Source organism: Hemiscyllium ocellatum, unplaced genomic scaffold (genome assembly GCF_020745735.1).
Source record: "Hemiscyllium ocellatum isolate sHemOce1 unplaced genomic scaffold, sHemOce1.pat.X.cur. scaffold_789_pat_ctg1, whole genome shotgun sequence".
Classification (NCBI taxonomy): Eukaryota; Metazoa; Chordata; class Chondrichthyes; order Orectolobiformes; family Hemiscylliidae; genus Hemiscyllium; species Hemiscyllium ocellatum.
In genome coordinates, this window is record NW_026869235.1 from 37,627 (window position 1) to 56,440 (window position 18,814).

Sequence of the window (18,814 nt, forward strand, 5' to 3'; positions counted from 1 at the left end):
TGTCACTGTGTCATCTTCACTGTCCACTATATAGCCAATCTTGGTTTCATCCACGATCTTTCTAACCACGCCTTCCATAATTCTCATCTGAATCATTTGTATAAATGACAAACAAAAATGGATTGAGCACAAGACCCTGTGGAACACCGCTGTGCACAGTGTCACAAAGCTGGTCCCTTTTCTCAAAGATATTGTGACCTTGACTTTTTTTTTCAGAGGGGTCGTAATTAGCTCCCGCCTCCAAGGTGACTGGTTTGGTCCAGAGATTAAACGGCGCTGTGATTAAATGTATAATGAAAGGGGAGTGGTCAGCTCTCTCAGTGAGCTGTTCAGTCCAGAACCATTTTGGAGTTCAGCTGTGTGGTCAGGCTCTCTCTCTCTCTCTCTCTCTCTCTCTCTCTCTCTTTCACCCTCCTTCTGCCCTACTAACTTCAACCAGTAAGCATATGTTCCGTTTTTTTTTACAGTTTTTAAGGGGGGTTTGCTTATTGGGACTGTTGTGTACATTCAGAACAGCTAATTATGTTTAGTTTGAATAGAATGACTTCGGTAGGGGTTCTTTATTCTGTTCTTCGGGTTTCATTGTGTAATTTTGTAAATTATTTTTTGTCCATTTTCAAAACCTGATGGTCAACATAGCTAGGTTACTCTGGGTAATTGTCACTGTGCACTTACTGAAAGAAATTGCAAAGTTATGGTCTCCGCTGCCTACTTAAGAATGTTTTGACTAAGCTGACCTAGTCCATAGCAGCAGGCCTCCAGTCTGAAAAACAACCATCCTCAATAATGCTGTCTCCTGGTATTAGGCAAACACATACACACGTATATTACCCACACGCACACACGCACACACATACACACAGAGACACAGACACACACTCAGGCACATGCACGGAGACACACATATGCGCACAGACACACACACACAAAGACACGCACACAGAGTCACACAGCCACATGCACACGCACACACACACAGAGAGACAACACATGCCCACAGACACACACGGACACACAAAGAGAGACACACACAGGCATATGTACATACACATAGGTACATTAGCGAATTTAGGATATAACGAGATAAGTTATGCTTAAAGATGGGACCAGAGCTTGTTGTGAAAAGGCAGAAGAATGGGCTTGAAAAACATGACAGCCATGATCAATCGCTCAGTAGACTGGATGGGCTAAATTGCCTTTTTTCTGCTCTCATGTTTTACAGTGTATGATACATGTATTTGTCTGTGTTTGTGCGTATACTTGTATGTGCGTGTGTCTGTGTGTGTATCCGTGCTTATGTGCATGTCTGTGTATGTATTTCAGTGTGTCTGCGTGTGCTTGTCTGTGTATGTATATGTGTGTGTGTCTGTGTATGTTTGTGCTCCTCAGTATTTTTAGGAATGGAAATGTCAATGTACATTTTTGTAATTTCTATTCTGTTTGCCATTCACTTTTCCATCATAGTTTGAGGAACTTTGTTTTTGTCATGAATTTGTTATATTAACAAAGGAAGGAAATCAACCTGACCTCTTCCGAGGATGATTCTGACACAGTATGAAACCTAGATCATTGACCATATCGTCAGCCTGGTTACACCGATAATTTGTTGTGACCAATGGAGGAGTGGCAGTAGAAAAGAAAAGAAAACAGTTACCCAACAATTCAAGGAACTCTTGACCAGTGAGCCTGACATCAGTTGTTGGTAAGTTGTTGGAGGGGATTCTGAGGGATAGCCAATTGCATGAGAAATCGTGTTGCACTAATTTGACTTCGTTTGTTAAAGAGGTGACAGAGCAGATTATTGAAGCCAGTGTTGTAGGTATTTTCCATACAGACTGGAACAAGTTGTTCGACAAGATTCTGCATATTAGGTAAGTTAGTAAGATTAGATCACATGGGAACCAGCGCATCCAAGCCAATTGAGTACAAAATTAGATTGAAGAGAGGAGACAGAGGTGGTAGAGGATTGCTTTTCAGAGTGGAGGCCTGTTTTAAGGTTCGAGAGGAAATATTTTAGAGGGAACTTAGACGCAATGTTTTCTTACAGAGGGAGGTATCCATATGGAATTATCTGCTGAGGAAATGGTAGAGTCTGGCATATTGATGGGTATCTGAATAAGAAGGTTTAGAGGAATATGAGCAAAATGCTGTCAAATTAGACTCGATCATAATGGGAAGTCTGGTCAGCACTTAGACATTTGCATGCTATCTGACTATAAGAGGGATGAGCAGAAATTTTGAACAGGCATTTCAAGTGGAAGTTCTCTTTCCCAAACATTTGAGATGTCTATTTGTTTACATTTATTCAATGCTGAGTTAGTTAAATATTGGACAGAGAAGTGCGTCATCGACTCAGAAGCGACAGAAGGGAGAGCAGCAGCGTGTGCTTGAGGCTCGGCTGAAGAGAGCTGAGACACCATATTTCATCAGACTGCCTGTAACTTAATTGCAGCAGATTACAGCCCTCCGGTCTGCTCCGAATGCTGCACTCGGCCAGACAGCAAAGAGAGGGATTTCCTTTGCAAAACAGAAGATATTTGAGCATGGTGGTAACCAGGTAGATATTAGGTGTACTTGGCCAGAAAGAAGATTGCTGCTATTATCACCTGTGATCCCAAAAAGATCAATGCAGCATTCAGGAAGTTCTACTCTAGGTTGTTTCAGTCAGCGGGCTTGGAGGACTGATTGGTGACGGTGGAGCCCTTCATTAAGACCTTGGACCTCCCAAGTATAAGTTCAGAGCAGGCGTCATTTTAGAATGCCCCTCTGATAATCAGAGCGATACAGGAGGCATTGAGGCAGCTCCAGAGTAGTAAAGCCCCCGGCCCAGATGGACGTTCAGAATGAGATTTAGAAGGAGTTCATAGACATGCTGGCTGGGCCAATGTTGTATATGTACAATTATTCGTACAGTCAGGACTGCCTCCCATCCTCTCTGAGAGAAGGAAATATTCATCTTATTCTCAAGTGAGGGAAAGTCCCAGAGGATTGCACTTTACATGTGCATATTTCATTTTTAAATGTGGACTTTAAAATTTTGTCTAAAATGCTGGCTTTGAAGGTCCATTGTGAAAGAGGACCATTTTTATTAGGGACCGTAGGTCCTCTGATAATATTAGAAGAGTGCTAAATATGGTTCCAGTGTGCCAGCAAGGTTCGATTCCAGGCTCGATAGTCTCCCTGGATGCAGAGAAAGCACTTAACCGGATGGAGTGGATGTGCACCTTTTATGTCCTTGAATGGTTTGGTCTTGGAGGGGTCTTGGCCAGGTGGGTGGCAGTGTTGTATAGTGACCCGAAAGCAGCAGATTTCACTAATGGTATAAGGTCTGACAATTTTAGTATTGACAGTGGCAGCGATCAAAGTTTCCCTCTTTCACTGTTACCATTCACACTAATGATTGTGCCTTTGGAATCTGGAGGGACGCCAGTATCACTGGCAAGGAGGTAAGAGCAGGAAGGCATAAGACCACCCTTTAAGCAGATGGCGTTCCTCTCTTTCTAATTAACCCAATGATATCTGTGTCCTGTTTAATACGAAAGATTAATTTATTTGGATCTTTCTTAGAGTATAAAATCAATTTTATGAAATCGGAGGCCTTCCCTCTTGGGGGTCTTATTAGACCTTGGGGTGGAATCTGATTCCCTTCCAGATTGTCACAAGGAGGTTCAGGTATTTTTATCATCCAAGCCTTTGATGAATTATATAAAGTTAACTTCATGCAGTTGCTAGAGAAGATAAGACAGAATCTTCCAATATCCTGTTTGGGTTAGCTCTGGTTAAAATGAATGTCCTTCCTTGTTTATGAAACCCCATGCCAATGCGCCCTTTGACGCTGTCCAGGCAGGCGCTACGGACGCTTAACAGTTGGCTTTGATCTTTCATCTTGCGTCTCAGATGGCCTCCTATTAAGCTGGACAAATTGCAGCTTCCACGGTGAATGGTGGCGTGTCGATTTTCCATACTTTAAGAAATACCGACTTAGTTCCTTGCTATCCGATGTGGCTGACTAGGCTTGTCAGGACACATGGTCCATTTGGCTGGACATCGAGGTCTTCTAGACAAATTGTCCCCTCATTAATCTGTTGTTTATGGACAAGATGAGGACTGTTATGGAGAATTGCAGAAACTGACTGTCCTTAACACAGTGAAAGCATGGAGAACAATGTGGCAAGCTGAGGGCAATTTACAAAACAAAAACTTCAGCTTTCACTCCCATTGTAGGATTGGTAGGACTCAAGCCAGGATTGATGGATTCTGGCTTTAGGCTCTGGTAGTCCAGATGAGTTTCCTGTTCGGGAGAATGTTTTGACGTGGAGGTCATGATGGATTTTAAGCAGCTGTACCAGGAATATGAGGTATCCGGGAGGGACCTCTTTTGTTACGTTCAGCTTCAGGACATTATACAGAAAAAAGACTAGATTAATGGTTCGTCTCTGTAAGTCAGATATGGAGATGAGAGTGCTTCAGAGTACGGGCACTCTCTCGTTCAGCGCCTTCTATCATTTACTAGGAGGTAGTGTCTCGATGGACATTGACCCTGTTACACCAGTACAGGAAGAGGCTATTCAGCCCCATGCAGCCTGTTATACAGTTACGGGAGGAGGCCAATCAACTCCTTGAGTCGATAACACTGGGCCCAGGGTAGGCCATGCAGCACCAGTACCCTGTGATGCAGCAATAGGATCAGTCTATTGAGCCTCATCAAGTCTGTAACATAGGAAGTGGAAGAGGTCACACAGGGACTGGAGATTGTTACACTGGTATACCAGGAGGATATTCAGTCCCATCGAGCCTGTTGCACGGGAATTGGAGAAGGATGGAAACTATAAGATTTCTTATGGGAAAGGAGGAAGAAGTTTACGTCACGTGTCTCGTGGATGGGAACAGAAGAAGGCCAATCATTCCCTCAGACCTATATCAGGGATGCAGAAAAGACCGTTCAGTAACTCCAGCCTGTGATGGAGGAATCTGAGAAGGTTATTTCAGCCCCTCAAACTATTACACAGCAACAGGAAGATCGCATAAGCCCTCACGACTCTTACGCATCAACAGGAGGAGGACAGGCAAACCATGAGATGGTGATGTGGAACACCAGAAAGACATCAGTCCAAGGCTGTGCATAAGGAAGAGAATGAGGCCATTCAGTGTCTCAGACCTCTTACAGAGCAATCAAAGCAGGTCATTTCTTGTCATGTGCCAATTATATAGGATTGGAGAGAACAAAGAGATTATAGGGAGGTAAGAATTTAGAATTTATACCTTCACGATGGAATATAGAATAGTAAGAAAACTGTTGAAATTTAAGAAATATTATTAAAGTCGATTATTCAGGAATTAATGACAAGAAATTTGAAAGGTCAAACCACAATCCGTCAGAATCGACATAATTTTACAAAGATGAATAGTGTTTCAATTATTTGCTTGAGCTTTATCGAGATGTGATAAGCAATCTGGATAATGGGGATCCTAGAGATGAAATATTTGGACTTCCAGAAGACTGTGCACAAATGATAAATCTGCAGAATAAGATCGCTTATGAATAAAAGTAAATTTTCAACTCGGATACAGGCTTGGTGAAGCAAGAAAATGCAGTGAGATGGAAAAAAAATGGGTCATTTTCTGTTGGTCAAAATTCAACTTTTAGGAAACCATATGTCTTGGTCCCCAGGCCCCACCTATTTACAATCTATAGTCTTACGTAGTTGAGAGGATAGAACATGTTATAACCCAATTGACAGATGGCACTAACTCAGGTGAAAAATTGCAATGAAGATGCAAGTACTTAGAAAATGTATATGGATAGGTTGGGGCAACATTTAACAGAAGAAACTTTACAACAAAAGTATGAGTGGTTCCATTTGGATCAGTGTTACAGAAAGACAAATTATTATCCAAATGGAAAGAGACTTCTGAATGATTAGGTGCAGAGGGATCTGGCTGCCCGCGTCCTACAGTATACTACAGTATATGCCCGAGTATACTACAGAATACTCAGATGTAGGTACAGCAGATAATGAGAAACGCAAGTGCCACTTTGGCATTTATTTCTAAAACAATGGATAATGAAGGGAGGGAGATGTGAGATCGCAACTGAGTACTGTGTGCAGTCTTGGTGTCCTGGCTGTAGGAGGGATGTATTTGCCATGGAGACAGTTCAGAAGTGGTTTACTAGATTGACTCCAGAGATGAGGAGTTTCTCCTTTGAAGAGAGATTGAGCAGTTCAGGCCAACACTGCCTGGAGTTTAGAAAAATGAGAGGAGATGTCAGAGGTCTGGACGATGTTAAAGATGATTGACAATGTAGATGTGAAGTTGGTATTTCCTCGTGTGGGACAATCTCGAACGATCCTAAAACCATTTAGGTTTTAGGATGAGGTGGGGGAGAATTACAACAGGGGTGAGGAGAACCTACTTCTCTGAAAAGGTTGGGAATCTGTGTAATTCACTGCCCCAGAGTGTAGTCGGTGCTGGGATATTGAGTAAATGAAGGAATATGGAGAGCGGACAGGAATGTGGAGCTGAGGCTGCAATGACATCAGCTATGATTGTATTTAATTTCGGAACAGGCCTGATGAGCTGGATTGCCGAACTAATGGTCCTAGTTCTTATTCAGCTCTCAAATGTGTTACACATAAATTGGGGGAGGACTGATTTCAAATAGGAAGCAGGCACTCTGGATATATCAGCCTTAGTCAGTTTTATAGAACGTCACCAGTGGAGTCACACAGTGACCAGTGCAGGGTCCACAGCTCTTTACAATCTCTATCAATGATCAGGAGGAGCGAAACAAATGTACTGTAACTAAATTTGCCGATTAAACTAAGATAAACAGGAAACTAATTATCAAGAGAAGGTATAGAGTCTGTAATTGGATATGGACAAGTGAAATCAATGGATAAACGTTTCGCAAATGGGATTTAAGATGTCATTTTCTTTTGGAAGAATGGTGTGTAGTATGTTACTGAAACGGAAAGATACTACAGGATTTAGTGATGCAGTGTGTACTGGAGGGTTCATTCTGACCCCAATCAGACACGGCAAGTGTTGCTCCATCTCCCTGATGTTCCCATGGACCCCATTGCTCCCAACCACCATATATATCCTCCGACTCCAAATGGTGACATTGACGTCGGCATACTGGGAGATGATGAAGCTGTCACCCACTCCTGCCTGGAAAGTTCCTGATCATATAAGCTGAATGAAACAGTGACCCGAACAGTCACTGGCAGCACCGTCCTCCCTGGTGTAAAGCTGCAGGTCGTATTTGAGGAAGTGACACCGCTCTGTGACCAGCTCCTTGTTCAATCAGGGTCCCCTCACATTCTGCTCCTGGGTTGAATGTAACTTGTAAAGCTGTTCCTGGAAAACCCAGTGTGGATAAAGCAGATCCCTTTTCCCAAAAACACTTTGTGGTTTCAGATCCTCCTCTCTGTGCAGCCTCTGCTCCATATGTTGTTCATGTTACAGACACAGAGGTTGTCACTACAGTCCCTACGCTCCATCTAGACTTGGGTCACCAAATCCTCAGGTCTCCCTGAATGCCTGAGGCAGATCACAGCACAACCTCCAGCAAACCATCCCCAGCCACTCCACTAACTTTTCAGTAACAGGAGTCAGTCAGAAGCCCCTCAGCTACAAGTTAGATGCCTGCTCTTTTCCAATAGTACGCAAGAGGTTTTCTCGTGTTACTGGCCACACAATCATCTGAGAGGGACAGGCACAGGTGTTCAGTGGACACGCAAAGACCAAGGTTCAAAGACGAGTCTAAAGCAGCTGGAATCCCTGTCCAACATGGAGCACCACATGGGACACAGTGGGAAGTGAACAACAGCCCAGCACACACGCACACCTGTCCATCGATCAACACATGGGACACAGTGGGAAGTGAACAACAGCCCAGCACACACACCCCTGTCCATGGATCACCACATGGGACACCGTGGGAAGTGAACAACAGCCAAACACACACACAACCCTGTCCATGGAGCACCTCATGGGACACACTGGGAAATGAGCAACAGCCCAGCATACACACACACACACACACACACACACACACACACACACACACACAGACACACACACACACACACACACACACACACACCTTTCCATGGAATTCCACATGGGGCACACTGGGAAGTGAACAACAGCCCAGGTCACACCTCCCTGTCTATGGAGCACCACATGGGACACACCTGGAAGTGAACAGCCTGATACACACCATTTCCTTGTTTCTGAGCTTCACAGTGCCAGCTCTCGATAGACTAGGGAGACAAATGGGACCCACAGCCGGGACGTACAGGAGAGCACGACCCATACATTTTACATCTTGTTTCTGAGCTTCATAATGATTTCCCCGGGATTCCAAGGATATGAGCACCAACAGCAAGGTTAAGGTACAGAAGGACGGATATTCATGTTATAATCAGATGATTACTTGATCGGCAAGTTCAGTAAACGTGGCTCTTCTCAGACAAATGGGATTAACTGGATGAGTAGTACTTTCGAAGGTCCAATAACAAAAATAAAGTAAATGTGCTGATAAATCAGCTGAAATCCACGTCACAGAATCAGACACCATAACCCAGATGATATGTCTATGCATCTTGTTTCAGTGTTCATACCAGGCTAGTGCACTGCTCAGTACAACCCAACAATCTATGCAGACTTCACCAGTCCATGAACTACCTCTCCAATGCAGTGAACAGCAGTGAATTGCTGTGAAAACCAACAGCAGTTACCCTCCCAGCCTGTAGATCTCTGTACACCACCCCAGGGCATTGATCTGTAAACCAGGAGCATTTTCCCTCCCAGCATGTAGAGCTGTGTACGCCACCCCAGTGCATTGATCTGTAACCCAGGAGCAGTTACCCACCCAGCATGTAAAGCTTTGTACACTGCCCCAGTGCATTGTTCAGTAACATTCAGTAAGTTAGATGACTGCCCAGCGTGGGGAAACTTGCAGTCCATGCTGGAAGCGACAGGATGTGCACCTCCTATCCATTTACAGCCCCATACCTTCATTGTATTAATGGATGTAGAATATCTCAACACGAAGGAGGAAGATGGCTTAAGGTCAAGTAGGTAAGAATCAGACAGGGCTCTAGAGGGTTACAAGGTAGTCAAGAAGGAAATGAAGAATAATCTCAGGAGAGAAAGAAGCAGGCATGAAAAAGACTTGGTGAGTAGGATTAAGGTAAATCTTAAGACGTTCTACACTTATGTGAGTAACAAGATGATGGCCTGAGTGAGGGTAGGGTTCTTCAGGATAGTGGAGGGAACTTGCACCAGGAGTCAGAGGAGGTAGGGGAGGTGCTTAATGAATGCCTTGCTTCAGTATTCAGTACTGAGAGGGACCTTCATGTTTTTGGGTACAGCGTGAAACAGGCTGATATGCTAGGACAGGAGGATGTGCTGAAATTTATGAGAAAAGCAAGGATAGGTAAATCTTCTTGGTCAGATGGGATGTAACCTAGGATCCTCACTGTCCACTGGATTTGTGGCAGATGATAAAAGGTTGTCAAATGTTATTCCCTTATTCAGGAAAGGAAGTAGGGATAATCCTGGGAATTAGAGTCCAATCACTCTTACGCCAGTGATGGGCAAAGTACTGGAGAGGATTTGAGAGACACGATTTATAATTACTAGGAAAACCATAGTTTGATTAGAGGCAGTCAGCGTGTCTTTGTGAGGAGCAGGTCATGCCCTATAAGTCTTATTGAATGTTTTGAGGATGTGAAAAAACACATTGATCAAGGTAGAGCAGTGGATGCGATGTATTTGGATTTTTGCAAGTCATTTAATAAAGTTACCAATGGTCGGTTCATTCAGAAAGTAAGGAGGCATGGGATGCAGGCAAATCTGGCTATCTAGATACAGAATTGTCTGGCTCATAAAAGACACAGGGTAGTGGTAGACAGAAAGTACTCAGCCTGGAGCTCGGTGACCAGGGGTGTTCTGCTGGGATCGGTTCTAGGAACTCTGCTCTTTGTGATTTTTATAAGAGAGTTGAATGGTGAATTAGGAGGGTGGGTTAGGAAGCTTGCAAATGACATGGAGGTTGGTGGAGTTGTGGATAGTGTGGAAGGTTGTTGGAAGTTGCAAAAAGAGATTGACAGAACTGAGCTGATGAGTGGCAGATCGAGTTAAATCTGAAAAAGTGTGAAGTCGTTCACTTTGGAAGGTAAAATTTGCATGCAGAGAACAGGGTTAAAGGCAGGATTCTTGACAGTGTTAAGGAACAGAGGTATCTTGGGTTCCATCTCCACAGACCCACAAAGTTAACACCCAGGTAGATGTGGTTGTTGAGAAGGCGCAAGGCGTGTTAGCTTTCACAAGCCGGGGAACTGGGTTTCAGAGCTGTGAGGTTATGCTGCAGCTCTATGAAGTTGAGTGCTTTTGTGCATTGAGAGCTTGCAAGCACCTGTCATATGACTAGCTAGCAGTTTCGGAGTGTAGGGAAAATTGAAAATATGTAACATTTGACTGTGAAACAGAGCTTTGGTTGTTATTTTGACAACTTTCCGTATTTAATGAATCTGTTTTAATTATGCTTCAGGATCATAAACGCAACAAATTTTGAATTTACTGTTTTGCCAACATTGAACCATTGACATGATTTGATTTTGATGGGATAAAGAGGTAAGCATTATGAAAGTTAGACAGAGAGTAAACTACCAACGACAGAGACTGCCATGTAAAACACCCTCTATTGAAGTTAAGTTTTTTTTTGCATGAAACCTCCTTGCAGTAAAAGACAGAAGATGATCCAAAGAGATCTACTGCTGAAAGAAGGAGGACACTGGAGATGACAGCTGCTTCCTGGTTTTGAAATTAAAATGATGTAATTTTCATTTAGTTTTTTTTAAATTGGAACAGTATATTTTTATCGAGGTGGAGGCAGATGACAAACAGTTCAGAGAAAGGGAGTTTAGAGCTGTGAATAGTTGTTGTTCAATGTTCACTTTTAGAGTTAAGGAACAAATTGTTATTATTTTTCTTTAAATAGTGGAATTTTTGAGTTCTCTGTCACTCGTGCTTTAACAAATTATAAGGCAATGTGAGCTTTTCTGGGTGTTTGGTTTAATTAACAAATAGGTTCATTGCTGTGTGGTAACAGCACACTTGGAACATTATGTTTATTGCGGGTCGCCTTGTTATAGGAAAGATGTGGAAGCTATAGTGAGGATGCAGAGGAATCCCAACGGATCAACAGAAATATTAGCACACACCACACGAGTGAATGAAATATTGAGGAAGTCACCACGTGAAAAATAAATGCTGGCAGATTCTTCATGTCAGTATAAACGTCAGTTTGTCAGTGTTTCTGGTGTGTCTGTACTGATGTCTGTGTATCTGTGTGTGCACGTGCATCAATGTATCGGTATTTGCCTCTGTGTGCTTTAGTATCTGTGTGTCCCCATCAGTCTCTATGTGTGCCTGTGCATCGATATTCATATGTATGTGTATCTGCGTGTCTCTGTGCGTATCCGTGTGCACAGCGGATCTGCCAGCCTCTGTGGTGTTTAAAATGATGCAATGCCTGCCTCTGCTGGCCTTCACACTCTACTGCATTGATGGCAGTGGAGGGAGAAAACCATAAGGGATTCAGTCTAGGAGTTGGGGAGAGGGAGGTAGATCATAGCACCATCCAAACTGACAGCACCATCTGCACACGTACACACACATACAGTTGGGTATAGGGAGGATCATAATTGTATTGATGACATTCAGAGCGGAAATACTCCTGAGTAACATCTGTACTCACTCTGCAATGTTGAAGTGATTTGTCTTTGAAGATTATTCGTTACACAGAGTGTACACCTTAAAGAGTATTTCTACTGTAACTGCGTCCAAGCAACTCTGACCAAACCATTTGTAAGGTGATGTGATGAATTTATTACACGTTCTTTAAGTTGAAATATTTTATAATTCACCCAACAAGGTGCAAGTGAGGAAGGATTGCAAAGTCCTGAAACTGACCCAGTGGTGATGGTAATATATCTAGGTGTCAGACAAAACTGTTCTGTGCCTACAGAGATATTTTCAAAGCCAAACAGCCGTGCAATGTGAGAGATTCACAGTATTTGATGTCCTCTGATAGAGAGAAAAAAAACTGACACTTGTGCAGTGGCATGGGGAGAGCAGCAGAGGGAGGCATTGTATGACTATAAACTTAACAGAGACAGACGTAGAGGGAGAGGAGGGGAGTAGGGGTTTATCTCAATTTCAATGGATTTAGCCCCAAATCCACAGAGCCATCATTTCACAGAGATGCATACAATCATACATAGACACATGAAACACACAACACATATACATATAGATATGGACACTTACACACAAACACATGATCACGCCCGCACACAGACACAGTGTTTCTTTAAGATAGAGATAAGTACGTTTTTCATGAATAAGGGAATCAATGGTCAGTTAGTGAAGGCAGAAGAATGTGGCTGAGAAACATTTAGGCCGTGATCAAACGGCTCAGCAGATCCAAGGGGCTAAATGGCCTAATTCTGTTCCAATTTCCTATTTTGTGAAGGGATTCATTTTTGAAGTCGAATTTGAATGCAGATTACTGGGTCAAGTGTAGGATTCGTAGCAGTGTGGAGGAATAAACGGATCTTGGGGTCCATGTCTGTAGGTCTCTCAGTTGCTACGAGTTGATAGGGTTGTTAAGAAGGCGTATGTTGTGCTGGCTTTCATTTGCAGCGGGACTGAGTTTAAGAGCCGCGAGATTGTGCTGCAGGTGAATAAAGCCTTGGTGAGACCACATTTGAAATATTCTGGTCGCCTCATTATAGAAAGGATGTGGAAGCTTTATAGCGGGGAGAGAGGAGATTTACCAGGATGCTGCCTGGACTAGAGGGCTTGTCTTATGAAGAAATGTTGAGGGAGCTATGGCTTTTCTCATTGGATTAAAGAAGGATGAGAGTCAACTTGATAGAGCTGAACAAGATGGTGAGAGTTACAGACAGAGTAAATAGTCAAAGACTTCTTCCCAGGGCGAAAATGATTGCTACGAGGTGAGCATAATTTTTACGAGTTTGGAGAAAGGTTTTGGTAGATGTCAAAGACAGGTTTTATTTACATAGAGAGTGGTGGGTGCGTGGAATGCACTGCCAGCGGTGGGAGTAGAATCACATACATTAGGGACAGTTAGGTGACTCTTGGAAAAGCACATGGAAGATAGTAAAATTAAGGGTATGTCGTTTAGTTTTATCTTAAAGTAGGCTAAAAGCATGGCACAACATTGAGGTCTGAAGAGCTGTACTGTGCTGTATTGTTCTCTGTTTTTATTTCCTACACTCTTGTTAGCTTAGAGTATCTGGAATTCCTTTAACTTCAGTGGAGGCTACATTTGATAAGTATTTGGCTGAAGACAGTTAATGCAAATGCGGACAGGTTTGAGGGACTGAATGGTGTATACCTGTTCCTAATTGTTGTTTCGAAACAGTGGTGATTGGTTTGAGGGGAACACATTTTGAGAATAAGGACCTTCCCATTTCAGACTGAGGCAGGAATGTTCCTTTCTCTTTAGGATTGTGTGATCTGTGGTGTTCTCTTCCCCAGGGAGCAGTGAAGATGGAGTTCCTGAAAACACTCAAGGTTGAGTTCCGTAGCTCTTTGATGAACAAGAGAATCCATGTTTATTGGGAACGGACAGGAAGGGGATGTGTAGTTACAATCACGTCAACAATGCACATTCCGAATGGTGCAGCAGACTTGAGGGGCTGAGTGGCCAACTGCTGCTCCTGCCCAATGCGTTGTTCTCTCACTCAATCCCTCGAGGCTGTTACAGAGAGAGGAAGATCGCATTCAGCCAGTCATGATCGGTACAATGAGACACGAGGAGACTTCTGTGCCCCCTAAGGATTTATAAAGGGAGAGGATGAAGTCATTCAGCCGTTTGAGTACAATACACAGCACGGGAGAAGCCCATCCAACCTTTCTAGACTGCTACAAAGGAACGTGGAGCCCTGAGTAACTACCAGGAAATTGACATAAGGGATAAATGTTTATTTTCAGGTTGGAAAACTTTAACTTAGTGTAGTACCTCAGAGCTCAGTGCAAGATCAACAACTAATTCGAACCTGTCAATGATTTGGATGCGGGGAATGATTGTATTGGAGCTCAATTAGCTCAGCCACCAAGATAGTCATTCAATAAGATGTCAAGTGGAGGTAGAGAGTCTGTAATGGGATAGAGACAGGGGAGTTTAGTGTGCAAACCTTCAGCAAAAACAGTATAAGCTGGGCTACCGAGGTTTGTACTGTGAAAGAAAGGTAAAACAACAGTAAACTGTTTAAATGGCGCGAGGTCGCAAAACTCAGTGTGCAAAGGGATTTATGAATCCTGGTACAGACATCAGACAAAGTTATTATGCAGAAGTAGCGAGTGATTAGGAAGATATATGGAATGACTCTACTTTATACAAAGGCTGTCAGGACATTTTACTGCATCTGTACACGGCATTCCTGAGGCCACATTAGATGCATTGTATATAACTATGATTCCCTAAACTGAATAGTAAATATACTCAATTGTTTTCGAGTCTTTGTAAAAATGTTTCACTTTACTTTTTTTTTCCTGGAATGAAGGTCTTATTCTGTCTTACACCATGGAAACAGAAACTTTGGTCCAACTTGTCCATGCCGACTGGATGTTCTAAATTAATCTTGTCCCGTTTGCCAGCATTTGGCCCCTACCCCACTGAACACTGCTTATTCATGCACCAAACCTTTGGGCTTTAAATACTGTAATTCTCCCAGCTTCCAACACTTCCTCTGACAGTTTATTCCATACACTCCATGAAAAGGTTACCACTTTTGTCTGTTTTAATTATTTCCCCTCTCACCTTAAATTTATTTGATCTAGTTTTGAATTCCCCCGAGCAAGGCAATGTCACCATTCCCATGTCCCTCGTCATTTTATAAACCTCTACAGGGCCAGAGTACTTCAGGATTGAGAATGAGTGATGTTCATACTGAACCGTATAAGATCTTGAGGATAGTGTGTTAGTTGTGTAGCTGATGGACATTTCCTACGATTATGTGAGACAAGAACTAAGGATTCAAATTTCAGTGAACGATGTACTCATTTTAAAACAGATATTTGAAGAAATGAATTTATTGGACAAAATTATGAGGAGATGTACAAACGTATCTTCAAATTATACTTTATAAATTGCTCCTACAGGGAGCAGGTAACAGGGATGGAGTCATACAAACCTGAGAATGTTCAAGGAGGCTTCACAAGATCCAGTATTGTGGTCAGAGAACATTATTACATATTTCAGCTAAAATATCGAGAGAATGAAACCTGCATGAGAAGCCACAGCTTACTGCTCTCTCTCTCTTTCCTTCTTCCTTCTCACAGCAACTTATGAGAGGTGAAAACCTGTCAATCATCTTTTCCATTCATGAAGAATTCCTGTTGAGGATTCATTGGAATTTCCACATTGCCTGAAGCAAAGGGAATTCAGCCAACTCCAAACGTCACAGGAAGGAATCTGATTACCAGCAGCTTGTGTGAGCAGAATAACTCAGAAGCAGAATACCATTCATTTTGTTTTTCCTTTTTGTCTTGAATTTAACTATTTCTTGTAAAACTCTTTCGAGCTGGTATTGTGCAGAGTTTTTTCTGACTGTCTTCAGGCATGTGTATGGGTGTGTCTGTGTGCACCTGTATATGTGTCTGTGTGTATGCACAAAGTGTGTTGGTGTATGCATTGAAAGATAAATATTAATGTAAATATCTGTCCAAACTGCTTGTCACGGATCTTTCCATCTTACTTGGAGTATCTTTGATTTGGCGATTTATTTTGCAAATGTAAGATATAGAACTGACTTATCCCTCACAAAGAACGTGACCTAGTCTGAGACCTATATCATTGGCCATAACACCAATCTGGTTACATTTAAAATTTATAATGACCAGTGGAGTAGCAGCACTAGAAAATAAAACAGTGACCCCTCTAACCACAGTCTGAACATGGATGAGGAGAAATTCACAAAGGACTGTTTGAGTGGAAATGCTCTTCCCCAGAAGTTTGTGGTGCCTGGGTGTTTGCGTTTAGTCAAAGCTGTACATTAGATATTGGACAGTAAATGACATTGAATTACAGATAGGAAATTGGGGCTGAGACCACAAACTGATCAGCTACAATCTTACTACCAGCTGGAGAAGGCTCAAAGTGTCTAATTACCCACTCCTGCTCCTCAGTCCAACATCCCTATGTTACATACAGCTCCTCAAACCTGCCAGACAAGAGCATTTGGAGGTCATTTACTTCGATAAGCCGGTACACAGAAACAGAGCAGACAATTCAGGGCCTGAAGACTCGAGAGTGTAGTGCTGGAAAAGCACAGCAGGTCAGACAGCATTTAGGGAACAGCAGAATCAACGTTTTGGGCATAAACTGTTCATCAGGATTCCTGACAAAGGACTTATTCCCGAAATGTCGATTCTCTTGCTCCTTGAATGCTGCCTCGCCTGCTGTGCTTTTCCAGCACTACACTCTCGACTCCAATCTTCAGCATCTGCAGTCCTCACTTTTTCTTAGCGCCTGAAGACTGTCACACACAGTTTGGCATGGCGTTGGAAAATATTCTTGGGAAAAGGGAAAAAAATATTCCCCTCTCTTCGCAGAACTGTGTTCATTTGTTGATTATGTTGCAGACCCAGATTCATTATGTGTACAACTCCCATACCTCATCCAGAGGTGTCTCACAAAATAATCTGGTCTCCCTGACTGCAATCTTCAATAACAGGATTCTCAGGAAAATAACTTTCCAATAACCGAATGCGAGAACAACAGAAACACAAATAAGTCATTCAGGCCATTAAGCCTGTCTTTTCCTTCAATAAGATCATGACTGATCTGCTCAATGCCTTACTCCTCCTTTGTGCCCAATTCCTGCAGCCCTCAACTCTCTGATGCGTCAAATATCCATTGTGCACCCCAGCCCCCGCCCCCAAAATTTTCAGTGATCCATCTCCCTTAACCCTCTGGATTAGAGAAGTCCCGACAGTCACTATCCTCTGGGAGAAGGAAATACTCGTGTACACAAATCATGACCTATTGACATGAATCAAAATATGAACACAAGGTAAGAGTGACAGGCCTTGCTATCAAAGCAGGATTGAACTGAGGATGGTATCAAGGAACCCGAACAGAATTGAATGTAATGGGAATGATGTGTAAACTCCCCATTGGTTAGAGGCCATTCAGAGCACAAGGGAAGATGTTTGTGTTTGGTGAGGATCAACCATCTCAGTCACAGGACATCTCTGCAGGCATCCTCTAGGTAGTTTTCTTCAGCTGCTTCAACATCTTTCACAGAGCATACAGTCAGAAGTGGGAGATGTTCTCTGAAGATCGCATAATGTTCAGAGTAAGTTGCCACCTCTCTGCCGCTGAAGCAGTCTGTGTCTATGTGCAGCATGACCTGGATATCATTTAAACTGTGCTGTAAGTAACATTCATGTAACAGTCCTGCTAGACATTGCTCATCTCCACAGTTAAACATGAGGAGCTCATTCAGCACCTCACGCTGGTTTCAACGGAATATAAGGACACCATTCTGAAGGTGAGAATGGAAAAGACAATACCTTGTATCTCTGAGAAAACAGAGTGGTGTTCCTGTGGAGGTCAGAAGCTGATGGGAATGGCTAACTCTTTCAGGAATGAGACATTGCGGCTACTGACAGATTTATGAACAGTGCAGGGTCGCACACAACTGCACACTGAGACGGTGAGAGTTCATTTAGAGCCTAAAGCTCCATTTCAACCAACATGGGGATTCGTCACAGGTACGTGAAATATTGGGGAAAATGTATCATGTGGAAAATGCAATTTCTCACAAAATCACTGACTTTTTCTCCACATAATGAGTGTTAGTCCATAATCCTCAAGTTAAAATGTTATTCTCTAGCAGTGCTACAGACTAAACACTCATTTCCTTTATACTCTCTTTCTCATCCAGGAATCAGTCTAGTGAAACTCCTTTGTACTCTTGATCGCAACAAAATCGTTCCTTACAAAGGAGAGGCATTCTGCCAACAGTGCCCCAAACACTGTCCCAGCAACACTCTACAACTGCAGGAAGATGTCTTTACTTGAATAATTTTATAATGAATGACAACATGCCATTCACTGTCCTGATTACTTGCCTTTTAACAACTGCAGTTGCCAACCACTCATCTTCTAACCAATACATTCGGTTACATTTGTTACCCACATTCAAATTATTTCTTTGCCTTTTGAACAGCTGTGTTCCAAGAACTGATACATTTGATACCCTATTAGCAAGGACCTTCAGTTCAGAGCAGGACCTTACTCTCCCCATTATCCAAATCTCAATCCATTTAGTATATTCACCCCTTACAGAAGGACTCTAATGTTCTTTGCTCACCTGTCAATTGCCTTCTGAAAATTCAAATACACGATTCCCATTGGTTCTCATTTGTCGATGTCACAATCTACATCCTCCAAAAACTCCTACTACTTTATGGAAACGATTTTCCCTTCTCTGAATCTAGGCTGACTCTGTAAATCATATCATTATTCTCCAAAGATCTAGTTGTTATTAATGACTTAAAAATCTAATATTTTCCTCATAAGTGACATCAGTTTATCCAGCAGATGATATTCTGTTGTCCCTCTCTCTCCTGTTTTAAATATTTGCGATAACAGTAGCTACTTTCAAATCTGCAGGACCTTTCCATAATATAAAGTGCTTTGACCAACTTTGACCTCCCTCATAGAGTTATGGAATTGACAATACAGAAGGAGACCACTGAC